Source organism: Lathamus discolor, chromosome 1 (assembly GCF_037157495.1).
Source record: "Lathamus discolor isolate bLatDis1 chromosome 1, bLatDis1.hap1, whole genome shotgun sequence".
Taxonomy (NCBI): domain Eukaryota; kingdom Metazoa; phylum Chordata; class Aves; order Psittaciformes; family Psittacidae; genus Lathamus; species Lathamus discolor.
In genome coordinates, this window is record NC_088884.1 from 3,983,701 (window position 1) to 4,006,902 (window position 23,202).

At 47.7% G+C, this 23,202-nt stretch overlaps 1 long non-coding RNA gene across 8 annotated transcripts in view; it reads right to left on the reverse strand.

The window, feature by feature from the left end:
- The window catches only part of LOC136010343 (uncharacterized), a 136,058-nt gene that overhangs the window by 25,897 nt on the left and 86,959 nt on the right, over window positions 1–23,202 (reverse strand). For 5 of the 8 annotated variants that reach the window (XR_010610859.1, XR_010610874.1, XR_010610883.1 and 2 more), the window contains 2 exons: window positions 5,485–5,677; window positions 4,308–4,701 (listed from right to left, as the gene is read on the reverse strand). This is a non-coding gene — a long non-coding RNA (uncharacterized LOC136010343). Of the gene's footprint in view, window positions 1–4,307; window positions 4,702–5,037; window positions 5,262–5,484; window positions 5,678–6,591; window positions 6,685–6,976; window positions 7,218–23,202 lie in introns of those variants that run through there. The other 3 variants (XR_010610886.1, XR_010610868.1, XR_010610871.1) reach the window with 3 other exon arrangements.

Below are 23,202 nucleotides of genomic sequence, written 5' to 3' on the forward strand. Positions count from 1 at the left end.
GCAGGTGGCACTGAAAGTGACATTCCCACCTCCTCCTTTGCTTCTGGCCACAGGTTCCTGCTCTGCCCCCACCAGCACTACCATCACTCAGCTACGCGACGAGTTGGATCAGCTCTAACTTTCCCAAAAGAGAATATTGGGAGAAGAAAAATGTGGGTTTCAACGAGATCAGCACCTTGAGGTGGCTCACCCCAAGGCCACATGGTCACCAGTGATGATCACGGAGGAAGCTAACCTCGAAACCACACATGAAACAACTGCAGGACATCTAGCCATCATGGTAATCCAAAAACATGTCCACGGAAGATAGCATTGTCACCTTTAAATAGGAACCCAATGCTAAGAGCTCACCTGGGAAGCTGGGCACTCTCCACCTTGTAGATCCCACCTCCTACAAAGCCCTGGAAGCAGCAGAGCTTGGGCTAAGGTTGCTTTCTGCCCTTCCCACTGGAGCTGGGCCAGCTTAGACTGGAATTCAGAATTCACCAAGCCACAGAACGCAAGCACTGGAGGGCAGTTATGACTCCACAGGAAAGAGACTCCGAGGAGAAAGGGCAGAGCCTTGTATTCTGGTCCCTTCTCCAGGAACTCCTCGTGCCTACTGCAGTGAAGATTAGATAAAACATACACACAGCTCCTTTTATACCTGAGCTTCAGAAATGCATCCTATGGGCTACGGCAATACACTTGGGAGCCAGTGAGAGCTCTGCCCTAACAGGAGAGCAGCATATGCCTACCTGTATTCTTGGAAATCCTTTTATTTTTGGTGGATGGAAGTAAATCAAAGAGCAATGCTGAGCTCTTCACAGTTATGACTCACTTCTGCCAACCTCGTGTTTTGGCAATAAACCTGCCTATAGACACAGGAGCCTGTAATAACAGGTCACAGAGGGAATTTCAGTAGCCAGTTAGGTCCTTAAAGGTACAATTCGGGAGTCTGGAACACCTTCTAGCTTCCATTTACTGCACTAGGGAAGCCCTGAAGTCACAGCATGGCCTGGCAGCACTGGCTTGGTTTGCCAACATATGGGAAAGAAAAGAGGGAATTAGATGCCAGAGATCATCACACACAACTCTACCTTGAAAACACATGGATCAAAGTGGCTCCTATTCATACCCATGTTGTTGGAAAACATGCATTTTTATTTGGCTTAATGGCTATAAACTTTTAAACACAGGTATTACCATTCCAGCAACAGAAGAGGAAGCACTCCTCTTTTCTAGGTACAATTCTGGGCTCACTGTTTTGTATGTAAACTTCAGGTGCAAACCCCGCGGTTGGATAGCTACAGGCCATGAAGAACATCACTCCAACAATGTACAAAACAAACAAGTAGGAAAAGCCAACAAATTCTCTGCACCTCACTGTGAACTTCTGCATGGGAATCCCTCAGGAATCCGTACAAATGAATGCTACCAAGACACTGCACGGACTTGAAATGTCAAGCACTGGGTTTTTCATAGAATCCCAGACTGGTCTGGGTTGGAAGGGACCTTAAAACATATCCAGCTCCAACCCCTGCCACAGGCAGGGACCCCTTCCACTGGAGCAGCTTGCTCCAAGCCCCTGTGTCCAACCTGGCCTTGAGCACTGCCAGGGATGGGGCAGCCACAGCTTCTCTGGGCACCCTGTGCCAGCGCCTCAGCACCCTCACAGGGAAGAGCTTCTGCCTAAGAGCTCATCTCAGTCTCCCCTCGGGCAGGTTAAAGCCATTCCCCTTGGCCTGTCCCTACAGGCCCTTGTCCCAAGCCCCTCTCCAGGTTCCCTGCAGCCCCTTTAGGCACTGGAGCTGCTCTCAGGTCTCCCCTTCAGGAGCCTTCTCTTCTCCAGCTGCCCCAGCCCAGCTCTCTCAGCCTGGCTCCAGAGCAGAGCTGCTCCAGCCCTCACAGCATCTCTGTGGCCTCCTCTGCACTCGCTCCAACAGCTCCATGTCCTTATGCTGGGGACCCCAAAATCTTACTTATCTATGATTAAGGTGGTTTGGATTTTCCCTTGTTTTTTAGAAGATCAAGACTTCCACTAACATAACAAGCAATATTCTGATCAAAGCAAAGCTCTGTTATCCCTGCCTCCATGTGCTGCCTCTTTTTCCCAGTCAAGTTATCCAAAAAAGGCATGGAAAAGTGTAATCTCTACACCATGTATTTCAGATTCTCTCAATCAGATTAAGTGACATTTTAAAGACTGCAATGGAATAGAGGGACTGCAAACACTCATGTACATAAAATCAGGATTCAAAATGTGATTTCCCCCCTTATTATGGGTGCCAGCCATCCCTCTGCACTGCATCAGTGGTACCAGCCTGGTCCCCAAAACAGATGCAGCAATTCCCTGTCCCATAGGTGGCTGCACGACAGTGAACTGAAAATCTCAGACTCCTTTTCCTCAAACAGGGCCTGCTTGCAACTCCTTAGCAAACTGCTCCACTGTAAGCCTGAGGACTGACCGCTTAGATGCAGGTTTCACAGTTAACAATTTAAAGGCTATAAAAATGTGCAACTTCCTTTCGTTTAATACAAATGATAACGAAGCAATTACTTTTTTAATGGTCTTTTGTTGCTTAAAACCATAGCAAGTGTCTCCTGAGACCATTCTGATGAGCTTCTGGTTAAATCCATGATTTTCAGAAGATACGCGGTTCATTCACAGAAATACTCAGCTAAAACACATCTCTAACTTCGAGTATCTAATTCCTTCTCCTTTATTTGTTTAATTCAAGTACAGTATTTTCCTCCACCCTTTCCTTTTCATAGGCTTTTCACACCCACATAACAACCAAGTGACTCTTCCCTGACCCGCCCTCCCACACCGTTTGGTACAACCAGAAAGTCACCCTGTGCCTGAGCTCTTCTCCCAGCATCCAGAGGAAGCGCTTATGGAAAGGAAACCCAGTGCAATGCAAAACCTTCCCTTTTCCCCTTCATTTGTTGTTAAACCTCTGCGTTTATTCCCAGTTCCACAGGGATTTGCGGTGTACGGATTGCTGCTGTTTTGGAAGAGAGGGAAAAACAACCATGAGTGCCTTACTACAGCTGCTGATTCAATGGGTTTGGGAATGTGAGGAGCCTGGGTGTCACCCAGCCAGGGTAGAACAGCAGCAGTGAATTCCTTAGGACACAGCACCAGCAATTCCTGCAGCTGGTGTCTGGAAGAGACCCGCCACAGGGAATGATAAATCATCACTATTCCACTTTCCCCATCTTTTAATAGCTTGTGCATTCAAAGAAATGTTCTGCAAATCCAGGAGCTACAGCATCACGTATCAGCATCTTAATACAGAAAACATAATAATGCTGGTAAGTTAAACCATGGAATGGCTTGGGCTGGAAGGGACCTTACAGCTCCTCCAGCTCCAACCCCTGCCACAGGCAGGGACACCTTCCACTGGAGCAGCTTGCTCCAAGCCCCTGTGTCCAACCTGGCCTTGAGCACTGCCAGGGATGGGGCAGCCACAGCTTCTCTGGGCACCCTGTGCCAGCGCCTCAGCACCCTCACAGGGAAGAGCTTCTGCCTAAGAGCTCAGCTCAGTCTCCCCTCAGGCAGGTTAAAGCCATTCCCCTTGGCCTGTCCCTACAGCCCCCTGTCCAAAGCCCCTCTCCAGCTTTCCTGTAGCCCCTTTAGGCACTGGAAGGCTGTTATCACCATCCTCATTTTACCAACAACTGAGAATAAATGACTTGCTCCAGAAGCTCCCCCCGTTCTCAAAACTCCCTCCCCAAACCCGTATCACAGTCGAGAGCAGATTCAGGGAGCACAACTCCCAGACCTATCTCCGTCAGCCAATGTGATTCCTGCCAGCCAATGTTAATGATCTGGGGTTTTTGAGAAACCACTAAATGATAGCTTTTTCCTTGGGATTTACAGAGCCACTTACAAATGCCAGTGTTCCTATTTTAGGCATAGTTTAGGAAAAGTACCATTCCATTTAATTCCACTAATGGAGATGTGATTTTTTTTCCACGTGAAATTCAACAAAACTGAAGCCTTGTTCATTCAATGAAGTTTAACAGGAAAGTAACAGCTCAGCAGTGACTGTGGGATGATCCATCCCCAAGCTGGAGGGCTGCCCCAACCCCTTTCCTTAACACCAACGTTCCAGGTTAAAAATGGGTGGGAACAGCAATTTCAAGCTGTTTTCCTTGACCTGCTGGAGTAAGTTTCCCCCCTTAATTACAGCCTCCTAAACTGTGGCAGGCTAGCTCCAGTGACAAACCAAATCCACCTTGCTACGTTCACAAAGCTTTCCTTCAGTTCCATTGAGGAAGATACCATCTTAGCACCAAAAAGGAGAAGTACATCAACTTACCAATGCATTACCAGCAGAAGCATCTCACATACAAGTTTAAGTGTTATTCAGCCATCAGCTCGCTCCTGGCTCTACATAAATCCCACAGGCAGCAGGTATAAGAACTCTCTCCTGTTGCTCCTCATCCTCGGACGCTCACAGACGTCTTCTGAAGCTGCCACCAACAAAAGAAACCACAGGAAGACTGCTTCCCTAATGCTTCCGAACTGAGTCAGTAGGTCAACAATTCCTTCGGTTTAGGAGCCAGACCAATTCCCTTAAGCACCCCTTTCGGATGGAGAAGCCAACTGTCTCCTGCTAGTGGCAGCCCATCTGCTTCCAGAACAGAACCAAACAGCTCCAAAGCACCACCTCGCTTGGCGCAGGCACCCGTCCTGACGCAGCTCCATTTTGTCTGGGGAGAAACCAGGAGAGGAATACTTACAATGGGGAAGGCAGGCAGGAAAACTGCTCCATGTGCACCTTGCACGCTGCTGCCGAATCCCAGCCCACGTTCCCGCTTCCCATCCCTGAGATGGAGTGGCATGGGAAGAGCTCTTCATGTGATACCAGACCCATCCCCAGCCTGCCTTGTTCCATTGCAGGCACTGAGTATCCTGTGTGTGCATCTCGGGCGCACTGCTCGAACAAAGAGAAGGCTCTGAAGCTGCTATCCCTCTTCCCGATCCATGACTCGAAACGGCTGGTTGGAAATTGGTTTCGTAATAACCCTTTAGTACCACCTACTCACATCACAGAGTGATTCTTGCAGCAAATGCACAGGAAATCACCAGCGAGTGCCAATGGAGCTACTATTCCAAGAACTAGCTCTTTTCGGTTATTCCTCCATCCTTTGGAACCCGAGCTGCTTTTACTTTCCCTATCGCACAAGGGGAGATTTGTTTTAAGAAGAGCTTTTAACTCTGATCCTGTAAAATACTTTTGTTGATAAATCACCAGCTGAAAACTTGCCCACTGTAAAAAAAAAAAAAAAAAAAAAAAAAAAGAAGGAGAAAAAGAATTTCACAATACTCATTCCAGAAAATACAGTAATTCCTGTCTGGAAATAACTCCCTGGACAAAACCCAAAAGGGCAGAATTGATCTGCAGAGGCAGTTTGCATCCTGCAGAGCACACAAAGAGGGGGTAGTGTGAGCCACGTGCCTTTCTGACCACCGCCAGCAGACCCCTGACTCACCCAACCACAAGATGAGTCGCTAGGAATGATTTCCTCTTCTTCCAGGCTCTCCCCCCGGCCTCGGCGTGCTCGGTGCCACCAGCATATCCTGAGCGCTTAATCCCGACTTTGATGGGAATTCCAAACCTCATCCCGTAAGGCTGTGGGCACCAGCTAACGATGCAGCCATCTGCTAGCTCCTGCTTTGAGTCACCTGTCAGCGATACAAAAGGAAATTACTCAGCAGCGAGCACGTGGAAGCCCCATTGCTCCACTCTCTCCCTTTAGAGGAATACAGAATTCCGGAGCGCTCCAATCACCCTGAAGGAAAAGTGCTCTATTCTATAAGCAGTCCCGTTCAAAAGGAGTGGAACTTGGTTGAAAAGATAACGTAAGAAATGAGAGGAGAGCAGACAAGAGAGCGGTTTGGGTGGGTTTTTTGATGCCAGCATCACCGAGGCTGCCACGGGAAGGGGAGGGGGGGGACACACAGACACAAAATAAAAGAAGACATTTCACAAACACCAGCCCTTCACCGTGCGTGACAAGAAAAATAATGAAAACAACTGAGAGAACCGATGTGTGCCTGCTTCGGAAGTTAACTCTTCCAAGGAAGTGATTAAGGGAACAAAAGCAACGCGTTATGTTTATCAAACAAGTAAACTTTGCACATCAGAGCGCGGAAAGCTGGAGTACCGGCACAGCCCTCCCCGCAGGCAGAGGTTCAGGCAGGGCTGAGATCTTATTGATTATTGAGCAGCGATTAAGTCAAAGATATAAAGCTTCTGAAGTAATACACAGCACTGCTTTGCCACAACGCCACATCCTATCAGGCAGAAAGGCAGCCACGATGCCCTGTGCCTCTTTATGGCATTCCCTTCTTCTAATTCCTATTCAGGACAAAATCCACGAGGATTTTCCCAAGAAGACCCTATTAACAGCTACAGCATTTACAGAGCCAGTCCAGCAACAGTCAGTTTTTTGTTTCATCACCAATGACGCAGCTCACGGATCCAGCCCTCTGGAAACAAGACTCCCAACTTCTCCCCCAAAACCAGCAGGCAGTTACTACACCCAACACTTGGAATCTTCAGGAATTAATGAATACTAAAGATCTAATTGTCTAACCTGCTTCTGCACGCAGAAAGGAGCCAGACCTGGTGCCTGCATGATGGGGGAGGGAGGCACTTCTTGTTCCTGTTTCGTACTTGACTTTTCTTCCTGCGCAGGAGATGATCTAATTATTCAACGTGTCAGTGTATTGCTTCAGCCTCTCTCGTGTGTCTCCTCACATTAACATATCTTTCACAATTCAGCTCGTTCCGAAGGAGGCGAGGAACAAAACCAGCAAATCATCCCCCAAAACAAATCCATCACAAAGGCAGGAGCCTTGCCATGGTTTGTCCTGTACCTATCCCAAACTCCACCGGAGCAGGCAGCCAACGATGCTGCGTGTACATCAGCAACAAAGCTCCCTAAGCCCAACCCTCGTCTTGCTCACATGCAAGCGTACCTGTTCTGAGACACGAGCCTGATCCACGAGCTCTGTGAAGGAGGAATTTGGGGTCCTGCCTGATTAAGAAGGCAAAGAAACTCCCAACTGACAGCCCTTTATTGTTCCCAAATGTGCTGATGCTCAGCTGCAGGCACTGTTGGGGAGAGGGGGCTGATGGAGCGCCTGTGTAATGATTGGGTATGGGTGATGAAAGCCAGCGATCCAACCACATAATGCTGCTCCTGATCGACTTGAAATGCAGCTGAAAAACCCTAAAATCCAAATATAACATGTACAGCACCTGCATTTGCATATGTAGGATGCCAGCCGAAGTTTCTGAGCCTGTTTCTACAGCAAACAGCCTTTCAACACCCAGCCCTTGCAGCAGCTACGCATTTGAGAGATGTTCTTGTGTTTTAAACCTTGCCCTGAGTTACTACAACAGGTTTGCTCACGAATTAGCTCAAGCACAGTCCCTGTGGCCTGCATTAAATCCACTAGTTCTGGGGAAGCATTTCTTCAGCAAGCTTTGTGTGTAATAGCAGTGCCTATATATAAACCTGTTTACGACTATTGCTAAAGAAGAGCCCGCTCTGAAGCAGCTCCTTTCTTCCCATCGAACATGCTGGATGCGTTCCCAGTTAAGGCTTATATAAGGCTATCAAGGAAGTAGAAACTTATTTTGCATGAAATCAAGCCTGTATAGTAGTAGGTGCAACGGAATTATCCTGTTACACATTAAGTTTTACTAATAAAAGACCTGCATTGCAGTCATAAAGCCAAACACTGCATCCCAGTAGTACAAAGAGTTAAGTATTTACTGCTATAAAATAAAAACCTACTTGGCCAAAGGAGAGATAACAGGTAAAAAGCATCTGCTTTTTTTTGGTATAAACCCCATCAGGTTCCCTATAATAAAAGGCAAATAGTAGCTGGAATGGTTCATCTTCATTGCTTACCCAACTATGATTTAACTTTGGTTAAAACAATAACGAATTAGGCACATTCAAAACATAACCAATTTGAAATGCACAATGTGAAGTTTCTCGGTGCTGTTCTATTTACAAGGATGTGGTTGGTGTTTCTGTTCTCCTGAACACATCACTCCGCTGGCAGGTCCATCCACTCTGCCTAAAAAATCACCCGCTTTCTGACCCGTGGCCCGCACTACATCCGTGTTAGACTGTTCCCATGGCTGCTGTTTGGAGGGAGCACACCCAGGTGCGCTGGCAGGGATGGTTTGCTCCACAAACACTTAAGGGGACACAGCACTGGCAAGCTCATATCCACGCTGGGCTCCCACAGCCTTACAGAGACAAACAACACTGCTCCAGACAGGTCTATGCTTCCCAGGACCACCACAACCGAACTCAAGCCAATCTTTTAAGACCAAAAGCTGGGAATGTGACCAGGTCTTAAAACTCAAGCTCTTGCAGTCAGAATAAAACCACCAAGCTGGCAGATTGCAGCATCAACTGCTTTACAATGAAAAGATAAAAAGAAACAAAATTATCCCCAACAACCAGCAACAAAAATATCCCCACTGAACAAAGTGAAAGGTTGTGATCACCGAACAATCATAGACTCACAGACTGGTTTGTGTCAGAAGGGACCTTAAAGCTCATCCAGCTCCAACCCCTGCCACGGGCAGGGACCCCTTCCACTGGAGCAGCTTGCTCCAAGCCCCTGTGTCCAACCTGGCCTTGAGCACTGCCAGGGATGGGGCAGCCACAGCTTCTCTGGGCACCCTGTGCCAGCGCCTCAGCACCCTCACAGGGGAGAGCTTCTGCCTAAGAGCTCATCTCAGTCTCCCCTCGGGCAGGTTCAAGCCATTCCCCTTGGCCTGTCCCTACAGGCCTTTGTCCCAAGCCCCTCTCCAGGTTTCTCACAGTCCCTTTAGGCCCTGGAAGTGGTGATCTTCATGCTGCACAGAGTCCAGATCTAAGCCTCATCTACCATCGGTGCAGGGAACTGCTTGTGCTAAGCGCACCCATTTCTCACATGGGCTGGGAGCAGAGCACATCTCCCTGAGTGCGTGCAGTCAGCACAAACACACAGCAAGACAAAAATACACCGCTTCCATGTCATTTACGTGCCTACATCCAAATAAATACATCGGTCTCTATCTGATCAGCACAGGCACTCCACTGACAGACAGCACCAGGGATATTTCCCCTTGGCCATGTCCCATTTTGCATTACCACACAGGGGCAGTTCAAGGACTACATCAGATACTAATTAAACGTCTTGTTTAAGATTAAATCATTATAGAGATAACATTGTAGGTACCTCACTCTAACCTTTCAGAGGTCCACAATAGAGCACCGAGGTCCAGTGCATAGCACCACACTACTACTTTCTTAGGAAAAACATGGTCAGAGATGCTACTCACCTTTCTGCATCTTCCTACTGGTAAATCGCTCACCCTGGAAGAGGGAGACACATTCTGCTCCCTCCTCCTACCCCTTCAGCCTCGCAGTGTGCTGTAGTTTTGATACCACGCGTTTAGGAGCTGAGTAGTGACCTCTCAAGCCTCCTTCTGCATCACGCCGCTGCTCACAAAGCACACGCAGGACTCAAGAGTGAGTGAACATGCAAGAACAGCTTGACCCTGACCCTGCAGAGAGGAGGACTTCTCTGGGCATTTGGCAGTCGAGGTTTCGATTGCTTTTCTTAATCCCCTCTCTGCATTGTATCCAGGCTGTGTAAGCATACCTCAAGTTAGGACAGCTACGCTTCCAGCAGTTAATATTGGCACTCTTCTTGCTAGCGATTCTTGGGTGTTTAACTCTTCTTATTCCTTCTTCTGTATTAAGTTCGCAATTCCAGAATTCCAGGGGTTTTTTAGATTTCATCTCATAGGCTTGCACGTAAACCACATGCACAAAGGAAGAGTGGAGCTGTAGGAATGGCCGAATTCTGCCTCCTGGCATGAAAAGGATGACTCCAGAGGCATGTGAAGCAGCAGAGAATCACTCTCCTGACTTACTCTGGTAGCTACAACAGATGGAGCACGTCATCCAAACCAAACAGCGAGTTTCTTGGTAGTAAGAGTAAAGGACACGATGACCTCTAGGTAAAAATCCTAGGAACAGCAAGCACACACAAACATCAACCTGAGCAACTTGAGTTCTGCGCCAGAGCTTGGACTGAAGAGAACAGCGAAGAGAAACACCCGAGACAGACCTAATTCAGACTGTAACTCACGGCGCAACGCACGCCCAGCCGTGGTACGAACTAACGCTCCTCGTCGTAAGGCCTATTCTTATCATGGTGATGAATGTATCTTCAGAGAAAGACTTTTGTTAAGCCTTTTGCAATTTGGTGCAGCCTTTTTTGGCAGAGAGGAAGCTGGAAGTACGTCAGGCTACTCGCTGGGGTGGAACATGTCCTACTCCTCATGTACAAACACAGGGCATCTCGTGACAGGGCTCTGTTGGTGAAGTGCTGCGTGGCTACAGGCAAGCACGGTACTGTTGCCTCCTTCTCCCTACGGCAAGGGTGTTTTAAGCTTTCATGTATTGTGTTTGTAAAGCTGATTTGGTTCCTCAAAGGGGAGGCAATACCAGCACGAGCTCTGTCTTCTTGGTATGAAGGTACAGACCTCTTAAGTTTAGTATATGAGTGATAGAACAGACTGAAGAATTCCCCGTTCCTCCTTCTGATTAACACATCCTTGAGGAGCTCATCGCTCAGAAAACCTGGCAGGGCAGCAGGAGCCATAAATACTCATTTTCAGCCCCAAACAAGGGAGAATTTCACAAATAACGCATATTGGGAGGAGGGATGAATTTGGGGGGGGGGGATTTCCTTTCTTTTGAGTGCTCTTAGTTTATGCCACTAGATGGCACGTTTGAAACTCTTGGCATCTTGGTGAAATCACAGCGAAGTCTTTGCATCACGCCGTGTTTATCCTGCTCGCCTCACCCGGGATGGAAAAGTACAGGTAAAATGCTATCTCAATAGCCAACGAGCTGAGATAGGCGGATGATAGCATGTAGAAATGTGCCTGCGTGGGAGACCCAAGCTCCAGGCCTCCTAACTCCAGTCCTGGTGTGACCTTAAAGCCTTGGGAGAGCCTGTGAATGTGTGTGAGTTGGGACAAGAGGAACACGGGAAAGGAGGCGGAGAGCTGAGCCTCTGGAAGCACACCACCGCCGTCCACCATGAACTGAGCAATGTGCTCAGATCCCTGAGAGCTCAACAGGCTCAGACCCCATTCCCGACAACTCCAGCACATCACTGACATGACCTGGTGCAAGGGGGAGGATTCAGGGCACAACCAAACAACAGGGGAAGATTTAGCCAACCTCCAACACTGTGCATTGCCATCACAAGACCCAACGTCTCCAAAAGGGTCAAGCACTTTGTGTCCCATGGCAGATAAGCAAACACAGAGCAGCCCACGACCCACTGAGTCAGCTTCATGGGCAAGTCACCTCTTGTGCTGGACGTGTCTCGGAGCGTACCCAGCTGTGCCTTGCTGTACTGGCCTTGGCAGGGATGCCAGCGCTTGGCAGCACCACTTCCTTTAGGCTTCTTGCTTGTTCTTGCTGCCAGTTCCTTAATTTAACTCAACCTACTTTAGGAGCGCATTAGCACAAGCAGGTATCCGCCCCAGTTGACATTCCCTCAAAGAGGAACAAGTCGGTTCAGCACCAACGTAAGAAGCGCAGGCGCTCAGACGGTACTTGTCATGGCATCGCACCCCGTATTCCCTCTGTGGGCAGTTCCAATAGATGAGGATTAACAGTTTACTATATGAGTGCTTCAACACCTGACTCAGTCCTTGGAACGGGCACTCATGGCAATGCGAACATAACTGTCAATCAGAGCTGGAGAAGGAAAGACATTTTGATGATAGACACACACCTCTCCCCCCCCCCAAAGGGCAATGGCAAAGAGCGCTTCTTGTGTGGATGGAAGGAGAAAAACAGTATTTCCTCTTCCAAGAAAGAACAGCTCAGCCCCAGGACTGTGACAAAAAACCTTTGTTTTCCTTCCCTTAGGTAGGATTTCGCTCTGTAAAGACGCCCCAAATTAACTGGCAAAGACACAAAGTGCCCTCAGCATCATCAGCTTCACTGAAGGACCAACATGTGCTCCGGAGGCAGCATGGCAAAGCTCAGTACCACCATCCATCCTCTGGGACTTCTGCTCTTTCCTGATCCATCGCTCCGGCACTAGCTGTGCACTCACATACTTATGCTTGCATCCAATCAACCTGCTGGGCAAACATGCCTCCAAATGCACCACAGTACATTTCTGTGTTGATGTGTCTGCAGATGCTGCCAACAAGGAGTCTATAGACATCAACACAAGGCAGCGGTACCCTGCGGAAATATCCCAGTCAAGGCCTCTATTTTCAGTGTACAAACAACTCCAGAGAAACTCATTTCAAACGTTAGGAGGCAATAACCTCACCTGACTCCTTCCATTCCCCTTGGGCCTGCACTTGGGATGCAGCTCCCTACTCCTATGAGATGGCAGCAGTCTAGGAGGACTGCAGCAATTACTACAGTTGGAGCTCAGTTTTCAGAGCTGCAGGATGTCCCAGAATGCAGGTTTCCACTGGATGATGCTAAACCTCTTCCAAATACACACCTACCATGATTTCTGACTGCTCTGAAAAGAAAACCCCATGTAAAGTTGGTAAACACTTCCAGGAGTGCAGCACAGGCTGGGATCTGCCCTGGGAGCAGCTCTGGGAATGGGACTTGGGGGTCCCGGTGGACACAGACTCCATAGGAGTGAACAGTGTGCTGCTGTGGCAAAGAAATCCAACAGGATGTTGGGGACCATCAACAAGGGCATCACCAGCAGGGATGAAGATGTCATTGTCCCACTCTACTCAGTGCTTGTCAGGCCACACCTGGAATACGGGGTTCAGTTTTGGTCTCTGCTATATGAAAAGCTGTGGACAGGCTGGAGAGGGGCCAGAGAAGGGTCACAAAGATGATCCAAGGACTGGGAAGCCGTGTGAGGAAAAGCTGAGAGAGCCGGGACTGCTGAGCCTGGAGAAAAGAAGGCTCAGGGGAGACCTTATCCCCATGTTCCAGTATTTAAAAGGAGGCTACAGAGAAGATGGAGACTCCCTTTTGACAAGGAGTCATGCGGAAAAGATGAGGGGTGATGGGAATAAGTTACTGCTGGGGAGATTCCAACTGGAAACAAGAGGAAAGTTTTCACACTGAGAACATTGGAATAACCTCCCCGGGGAAGTGGTGGATTCCCCAATATTGGACACTTAAGGTTCATCTGGACAGGGTGCTGGGACATCCAGTCTAGGTCATGCTTTGCCTATAAAGGTTGGACAAGATGATCCTTGAGGTCCCTTCCAAGCCAGGATTCCATGATTGCCAGCATGATTACAAACTCCACTGCGAAATTTGGTGAGGGGAAAAAAAAAGTCAGATTTCTATATATTAACATCCTTGGAATTCTGTTCCAGATTCTTTTCCTAAGCCAACAAAACCCCCAATACGCTGTGTCCCAGCAGAAAGCAAGGAGGAGACTTGACAAGTGGGATTAATCTTGCTTCTATTTAAGTACCTGCAGCATAGATGCTGATATCAGCATTAGTCACAGGGAACCCCTCTGCAGTGAGCGCACAGGAACTGTCACTTCCATGACGTGATTCATCTGACTTAGTCCAGAGAGTTCCCTGGGATGTTTTCCCTCGCACAAGGCAAGCTGGGAACTTCGCAGCCCTGTCAGATGAACAACAGTGATACCAACCCTCAAATGCTGCTTTAAGCTCCTGTAAAAAGCTGCTTTTTGGTAATGACTTACGGAGTGGACTTTATCCGCTTATTTAAGTGGAAAACCACAAGTGATGTTGCCTATTACAGTTTTCATCCAGGAACAGCCTTGCTCAAGTTTGCAAACTAAGCTTTGCAGCACTGGCCTAGCATGTAAGAGGTGGACAAAGAATGTGTGCCCACGTACAAAGTAATTGATCCATTTTCACTCTAAAATACATAATTTTAAAGCAAATACAGTAACTTGAAGAGCAGAAAGTGGATTTAATCACGCAATATCCTTCTACTTTAATAAAAGGATGGTTCTGAGGAAGGAGTAATGCTATGGTTAATGGCAAGATGTTCAAAGTGCACTACTGGCTGTGGACTGCCAGGTTCAAGCCATTCCCCTTGGCCTGTCCCTACAGGCCCTTGTCCAAAGCCCCTCTCCAGGTTCCCTGCAGCCCCTTCAGGCACTGGAGCTGCTCTGAGGTCTCCCCTTCAGGAGCCTTCTCTTGTCCAGGCTGCCCCAGCCCAGCTCTCTCAGCCTGGCTCCAGAGCAGAGCTGCTCCAGCTCTCGCCGCATCTCCATGGCCTCCAACAGCTCCACATCCCTCTCATTTAACTATTTATCTCCACGTGCCTAAACAGACCCACTCCACCCTCACCAGTGCTTGTAACTACATTACTGTATTATAGTAACTTCGCAGCTTCTTCTACAGTACCAGTGGTACAGGATTTGCTGCCAGGAAAAGTCAACATCCTTGGTCAAAGAGCATCTGACAATAAATGTACTTCATTTAGCTGCCACCAGTGATGTCACCCAGAGCAAAGTACAACAGAACTGACAGCCAGGCGGGACAGAGCTCCTCTCAAGTATTGTTGGAGCGACAGTCAAACAAACCCCCATTGTTCCGCTGCCTGTGGAAGCAGATGGCACACGAACAGCTACCTACGTGTTTCTCAACACATACAGGGAGATGCTGGGGCAAATGGAAGAGAAGAACATATCCAACAGGCTGCAAGCTGAATCATGTAAATTTGGGTAAAGAGAATCCCATTAGAGCAGCAAAATTAACGTTAAGTGTATCAGATGAAAGACGCTGCTTCCACAGCCAGCGCCTGAGCGAAAATTCAAGCTACTTCGAAGATACTCAGGTCATCCAGACAATTACTTTAAATGGCAGAGCAAGGCAGGCTGATGATCCATGCATGGCAACAGGAGCCAGCAGCTCTGAATCATTCATAACAACACTTAGCAGCTATATCATCTGCAGATCTCGGAGCTACTCTGCACACTGGATATGAATCGCTGGCACCCGGCTGTGGCTCCGCTGCGGTCGGTTGGCATCGCACGGGAGGGCTGGGGAGCACAAGGGTGCTTTCCAACCTGTATTTACAGCTTCTGTCCCTGTTTATCCACCTACCTACCTGCAGCTGTAATTTAGCATTCCCCACTGCTGACAGCTATGGCTGTATCCAACCTCCCTCCACACAGTGAAAGTGAAGTCTTGATTCAGTTCTGTGGTATCTCTGGCAAATCTCCTTTAGTTCAGAGCCAGAGCTGCTTGAAGGAGCTGTGGTTTATTCCACACAGGCTTGGTGGACTCCTCAGCTCTATCTGAGAGAGATCTTTCATGCCATTCTTGCATCCGAGATAAACACAGGGCTCAGCCAAACCCACCTTTCCCATCCCTACATCCCTGTGCTCTTTTTCCTCAGTCACATCTACAGACTGAAGCCCTCAGATTTACTACGCAGTAAAAGGAGGCTAACGCACAGAGAATGCAAGTGATGTGCTGAAATAACAAGGTGAATCTCAAAGGTAACGGCAGGCTCCACATCATGGCTCTCCACCCTACCCACCCAGTGCCATTATATCCGGTTTGAACACCTATTTTAAAGTCACAGATGATTCCTACACACTGCCCATGCCCCAGTACCCCTCTGTGCAATGGCAACAGCAGTTTCACTGGGCAGAAGAAGAGGTCTGAAGGGGCATTTTGCCTTTTAATCACAGACCACCCTGTTAACAGCCCTGCATTGCTGCTGCCTGTCACTACCCGTTACAGCTGCATGGAACAGAACCAGAAGCAGCTCTACGAGGCAGGTACCTGCTTCAACACCACTTCACAGCCCCATTCTTGCTGTACCTATGTGCCAAACAACAAGGGTATTGGCTGTTGCCATCAAGTGTCCATGGGAGGTCCAAGCACAGCACACTGAAAGCTTAGGCAAACGTAAACCCCACTCTCTGGCAGATGAAACTCCATCATAGGACACATCTCCCTGACCTGGAGAACTGGAAAGAGATGAAAACAAAAGGGAAAAGAAGGAAGAACTCAAGGATAAAAGCCACTATCAAAATGTTGTCTGTGATTTTGTGCTGGATATGGAAGTCTCAAGCACGGAAGTTTAAGTCTTTTCTGCACTGTCTATATGCAGGCGGTTGGAACTGGATGAGGTCCCTTCCAACCTAAACCAGTCTGCGATTCCATGATGGAATCAGAAGCAAAATGCCTCTGCAGGTTAAGCCTGAATTAGGAGGGACAAAGATTGTATTAAAATGACTGAGACTGCACAGCAAAACATGGACTAAACCCATTGGGACACATGAAATTCCATCTTTTATACCTGATTTTGGGAGCAGGGCCCTGGTTTTATCTATCAAACTTTGTATCTCACCTCCTGAGTTTCCTATAACATAGAAGTTGCCTTGTAAATGTGCGTTTGAGATACTTCTCCTACACAGCAAACACCATATAACGAAGCTACAATAGCTTCAAAGGAAGAGGCAGAGCTAAACACACATTTATTGTCACCCAGGCCCATTGTTATGAGCTTGCTGAAGCAGCAGCAGTTTTGAGATCACCTTCTCCAGGCGTGCCTTCAGAGAGATGTGAAGCGGCTTCCCCTCAACGCTGCTGCAGAGAAAACCATTTCCTGCTCAAGCCCAGCTTGTGCCAAGACACTGCTCGGGTGAGCCCCAGTGCCAAGTAGTGCCGAGAACTGCAGCTCAGAGCGAGGACCCATTTTAACTACCACAACTTCCTGCTTTTCAAGGGGTTTATCTGAGCTCCTCTTCCATACTGGCTGGGTATTGCTAAGATGGGTCATGTATTCCTTTCCTTCAGTAAGTTTACCCCTGTCCCTCCACTGCCTTCAGCTTATACCCAGGAATTACTCTCTCCTGTCCTCCTTAGCTTCATTAGTTACACAGTGAAGTCAGTTTCATACAGATTTCTCAAGTCTATGATCTCTATGACATTATAACAAGAAACCTGGAGAGGGGCTTTGGACAAGGGCCTGTAGGGACAAAACAAGGGGAATGGCTTTAACCTGCCCGAGGGGAGACTGAGATGAGCTCTCAGGCAGAAGCTCTTCCCTGTGAGGGTGCTGAGGCGCTGGCACAGGGTGCCCAGAGAAGCTGTGGCTGCCCATCCCTGGCAGTGCTCAAGGGCAGGTTGGACACAGGGGCTTGGAGCAAGCTGCTCCAGTGGAAGGGGTCCCTGCCCGTGGCAGGGGTTGGGGCTGGAGGAGCTTTAAGGTCCCTTCCAACCCAAACCAGGCTGGGATTCTGTGATTATTTTCATTTCCAGTATCAGCAGTGGTCCTCACTCTTCACTGGGAATACTCAGACTTTCTGAAGTTAGCCCATTATATCTAAACATGAAGTTAGGGAATTATGTTTTATAAGTCATATAAAATTTGGGTAACTATTTCATTGCTCTTCCAGTTTATGGAAGAATTTCCACGATAAATGTTACTAAAGACCTTAATGGACATCTGAATTTCATGTGGATGACTGACATGTCTAAAATGCTTTGCTAGATAAGGACCTATCAGAAGATCTCTAATGCTTCCAGTAATTCCAGTGTAGTCCAGCTGAGTCCTGAGTAAAACACATCTCCGCTGAGAAAGGGAACTTCTATGCCCTCCTGCCATTCACTTTCCCACCTCTACACCAACTCTAGCACTCAGTTTGCAGCTACCCAACAGCACAAATCCTGCTGCCAGCACAGGGACTGAGCCTGGGTTAAGGATAAAGATGGGGTGACATGGTCTAGGGATGACATGGTGCAGGGTGAGGTGTCCCTGCCCATGGCAGGGGGTTGGAACAGAAGGATCTTAAGGTCCTTTCCAAACCAAAACAGTCTATGATTCTATGATGGCAGCATGGACTTGGGCTGCATGAAGGGGATGGTGAAGATAAGCCTAAGTAACCAGCAAAGAGAAAGGCTATGAAGAGAATAGAGAAGTACAGATGTGACCAGATAAGCTACAGTCTGTCTGGAAATGGGAAGAGACATAAAACAAGCTTGGCCTCCAACCACCAGCCTGAAGCACAACACACAACCTTGCCTCTGCTCTTGTGAGACCTCACCTGGAGCATTGTGTGCAGTTCTGGTGTCCTCAACATAAAAAGGACATGGAACTGCTGGAACAAGTCCAGAGGAGGCCACGAGGATGATCAGGGGGCTGGAGCACCTCCCGTATGAAGACAGGCTGAGGAAGTTGGGGCTGTTCAGCCTGGAGAAGAGAAGGCTGCGTGGGGACCTCAGAGCAGCCTTCCAGTACCTGAAGGGGGCCTATAGGGATGCTGGGGAGGGACTCTTTGTCAGGAACTGTAGTGACAGGACAAGGGGTAACGGGTTCAAACTTAAACAGGGGAAGTTTAGATTGGATATAAGGAGGAAATTCTTTCCTGTGAGGGTGGTGAGGCACTGGAAGGGGTTGCCCAGGGAGGTTGTGAGTGCTCCATCCCTGGCGGTGTTCAAGGCCAGGTTGGATGAAGCCTTGTGTGGGATGGTTTAGTGTGAGGTGTCCCTGCCCATGGCAGGCGGGTTGGAACTGGATGATCTTGAGGTCCTTTCCAACCCGAACTATTCTATGATTCTACATAGGGTACTCTGCATCAGCATCATATGAAAAGGTTAAGAAAGAAAAAAAGGCCATTAAAAATACGTTGAACTATATCTTTTCCAGCAAACAGGCAGAATGCACATGAAGCTTAGTATGGGCACTCAAATCCCAGCAGTGTCACACCAACTGACTGCACTGACTCCTGAGCTGTAACCAGGGGCTCAATACTGATACAACTTACAAGTTAGTTTAAGGCATATTTAGGTTGGAGAAAAGGCAGAAGCTCTCCCCTGTGAGGGTGCTGAGGCGCTGGCACAGGGTGCCCAGAGAAGCTGTGGCTGCCCCATCCCTGGCAGTGCTCAAGGCCAGGTTGGACACAGGGGCTTGGAGCAAGCTGCTCCAGTGGAAGGTGTCCCTGTCCATGGCAGGGGTTGCGGCTGGATGAGCTTTAAGGTCCCTTCCAACCCAAACCAGGCTGGAATTCTGTATTTGGTGAGGAAAATCAATACAGGGATTGTCAGCTGGAAGAAGTTCATCATTGATCTGATCTTGCTTTTACCCTCTTTGCCTCCATCACTGCTTTTGGAAAGGATGACAAGTGTGGCTGAACCATTTCCATAGCACTGACTGCAGCCTTTCTTCTGCCAGGCATTTGTTCACTACAATGACTAAAAAATGACAGTTACTTTTAAAATCCTATTTCCAGCAATGTTTCAAGGCAAATGCCAGAGCCAATGGATCCCACCCTGAGCAGGCGGCTGGACTGGAGACCTCCTGAGCTCCCTTCCAACCTGAATGATTCAATGCTCTCATGAAGCAAGTATCAGGTTATAAAAATCCATGCAGGTTTGTTCATGTTTTTTAGGTCTCAAGAGGAAAAAAGAAAACACCACCAAAGCCGCCTCTGCTGCCAAAAGGCACAGAACTGGGTGGCAGCAGGAAAGGACCAACTTTCATTTACATTGGTAATGCTTCAAACTTGTCTATACTTCTCTGAGATTGTTTTTATCTCGGGATCTGAAAGTTCCCTACGCCCCACTTGTTCCATTTCATAATACTGCTCATGCTCACATGTCTATAAACAAATTCACTCTGGCAGGGTCAGTGATACCTTATTTATTTTCCTGTGGATTCCTCTTTGGAAAGAGTAAGGATCTCGAGCAACGAGACGAGTACTACTAAAGGTCACCCTAAAAAGGCAGCGTGCTCTTTATTTACTATCCATGTTTGAGTGTTTAAGTACAAGGGAAAACCCGTACTTCCTCCCAACCACACTGCTCTTAATAAATCATTACATTCACCAGAGCTCCAGCGCAGACTTCTGATCAGCTCTAATTCTGTGTTCACCCAACTTTAATCCAGCCTCTACTTTAGCCTCCAGCTCACACACTTGCGTGTACGCTGACCTTGAAGGTTGGTGCGTTGTACGTGTAACTCCATCATTCTGCTTTAGGCCTTCTAAAGCACTCAACCCTTTGAAAACCAGGTCTCTTCCACTTCTATTTCATATAGAATACTCTACATGAAAAGAGACAGATCTTAAACTCTTTGGTTAAACCTTGCCACTGAGCGCAGGGATTTCACTCCCAGTACAGCGAGCACGTTGGCTCTCCCATGCAGAACTCCCCACCAGTCCTTCAGTAGGTGTCAGCTTGTTCTCCATAGCAAGTAAAGGCCAAGGTTTTAACAGACAGATCTCTCCAGGTTTCAACATGCAAATATATTCAAGAATGAAGGTTCAGGACTTGGAAGGTGTGTCAATGAAAGGGGAATGGATCATTAGCACAGTTTGGGGGACAAAGGTGCTGCACTCTGCAGAAGGACAGAATTTCACCCTGTAGCGATTGACAGCAAAATGCATTCTGTGTAATATCCTCTTCCAGAGCCAGTGTAATCCAGATTATTCTGCAGTGATGAAGATATGAGATGTATTTGGCTTGAGAAACTTCCAGCTGGGCTCAGGTAGGATCTTCAGACTGAAGAATCAGGCAGTAGATTTAAATCCAGCCAAACCACACCAAGGCACGAGCATAGGTAAGTAAAAGATTATACAAGTTTCCTGTACTAAAACCCCACTGAATGCTCTTATCATCGTAAGAAAAAAGGATTAGCAGCATATAAACCAGTTATAGAAGGAGACTGTAGCAGTTTTACTGTGATATGCTGGTTAGCATCTGCAGAGGATCTGATTATAAAACTTCCCGTTTTCCGTAAGTCACCTTCTGAGTAACACGTTTTGATTTACCCAACAGCAAAAACTCTTGGTAGGAGATTTACTGAACCAGATCATCCAGGCCTATCATCACAATGCATTTGGATGCCCATTCTGTACGGAGAAAGGGAATTCTGCTCCCTGAACATTAACCAATTGTTCAATCTCACCGAGCTTTGAAGAACACAGGCACTTAGATTTTGGCTGCAGTGACAGTCAAGGCTTGTCTCCCAAGGCAGTGTTTGGATCACAAGTGATAGTCAATACAAGGCTATCACAAAGGAAAACCACTCGAACTTCTGGACCATGAAGCAGGAGAAAGGAACTCTGATACAATATTATACAGTCAACTCTCAAATATGTCTGATAACGGGAAGCTGGGATAACCTAGTTAATGAAAAACCATCAATAACAATACTATTCTTTGCAAAGGCAGCTCCTGGCATCTTTGGGTGGTTTTATTAGCCTGGCCATGGCATGGCAGAAAGGCACAGATCCAGCCTGGGCCCCAAAGCAATGTGGCCGTGTTCCTCTAACACAGCACTAGAACCTTGAGGGGTTGCACAGAGCAGTTTATGTGTCTCTGCACAGCCCTTTACAAAGCCTCCAACACAGGGGTTTACTGGAGCCACAATCATTATCACCCTTCTGGTGTGTGACTACAGTCAAGTCGCCAGCCATACAGGCTGCTGATGGACGTCAGAGACCTGCCTGCACGCACCAGACCACTTCAGCTCAAACAGCAACAAGCTGCTGGTGTCCTGAGGGCCCAGGTTATTCCTGCAGTGTATCAGCCTTAGATCTTCATGGAACATCAGTGTCTGAGGTAAGATCCTCTTAGGAGTAAGGAATTCTTATGGCAAGCAAGAAATGGGCTGTTTAAAGAAGTGGGGAGGGGAATAAGAAGGAAAAGCAGATGGTGATAGAGAAGAAAGGAGCCACTTTCACCCTCAGCTCTAGTGCACCCCAAGGACTGCAGGTCCTAGTACACAGTGCTAGTGAGTACAAAGTACAGAACTGCCCGTGCGCCAGGCAAACAGCAGCCCTAAAACAATCAAAGCACTCAGTGCCCATTCTGAGGACACAATCCAAGTGAAATTTCCACCTACTTCTTTTCTTCTTTCCGTGCTCCAAACACCAGTAACTTGTATGACATTAGCAACAAACCCCAGGCTGTTGACAAAGGTGGAATATATAGCAGTGATACGCACAGGAGTGGGAGGTCAGTAAACAAACCAAACCTCACATGCAGATGGTATGTGGCTAAAGCAAACTGCATGGTTCAGTGCATACCCAGCAGGCCAAGGAGGAAGGGAAATTCCTCCTCAGGGTTTACGTGAACAATGAGTTTCCCTGAAAACTCCAGGAGGCCGTTCCCAGCTTCTCCTCTGGCACCAGGAATGGGAAAAGCAAATGCTGGAAAGGTTGTTTCAGTTCAGGACTGACCTCAGGAGAAATGTGGGTACCCGTGAACTCCGGTGCAGATCAATGTGACCTCTTTGCTGCAGACTGGTGGTGTTACAGCACGAACAGGGCTGCTTTTGAGAGGAGAGTACAGCCGTAGATGTGCCACCAGGCTCAAATCCATGTTCCTGCAGTCACAGGGGTCTGATCAAAACAAGCTCAATGTGTTGCTGCTCCATCCCATGCACAGGATGTCAGCCAAATTCTCCTCCATGTTAACAGAGAGCATGATAAAGAGACAATGTTTAACCGTGCAAGGGCAGGTAAGGGGTGAACCCCTGACAGCAGCAAGATACTCCATCTGAAAATCACCTCTATCAGTGCTCTGGATAAAATACACACTTTGGGATATGGCTGTCACCCTATTTGTTAGTATGCATTTGACAACAGGGAATGCAAACATAAATGAATGAGCCTCTGAAACCCTTCCTTAAAATATGGTCCAAAATGCACCTAAAACCTTTTACACATCTTCTACAAGCAGTGACCCAGCACTGTGAAATCTAACTGTTATTAAGAACACCCCCCTAAAGAACTGTGGCTCCTCTGCCACATTGTTCCTGATGCATTAAGATGTCAGTAACGGTTAAACTGTGAAAAGGAGGAAAGTCTCCCTAATTGAAAGCAAACCGCAAGCCACGTTGTGAGATCCTGGAATTCTACAAGTTAAGAGAGAAATGAACAAACATGCACACCAATAAAAGTGCACAAGAAGAAACATGCCAGCTTCTATTTATTTTCCCTTGCTGCGTTCTGCCGTGGAGGAGGAAATGGGCTGAAGGAGTCGAGGTTTTGTTGGACCTGGAGGTAAATCTGGGAGGTTTTCATGCAAGAGTTCATTTTCTTTTTGGAAAGGGCTTGGATTCAAAGAGTGGAAAAAGTTAGAGAAGGATTCAGAACCTGGAAATAGGGAAGACTGGAACAAACATGAAGTCATCTATGGATAACGCTCTCCAAACATTCAT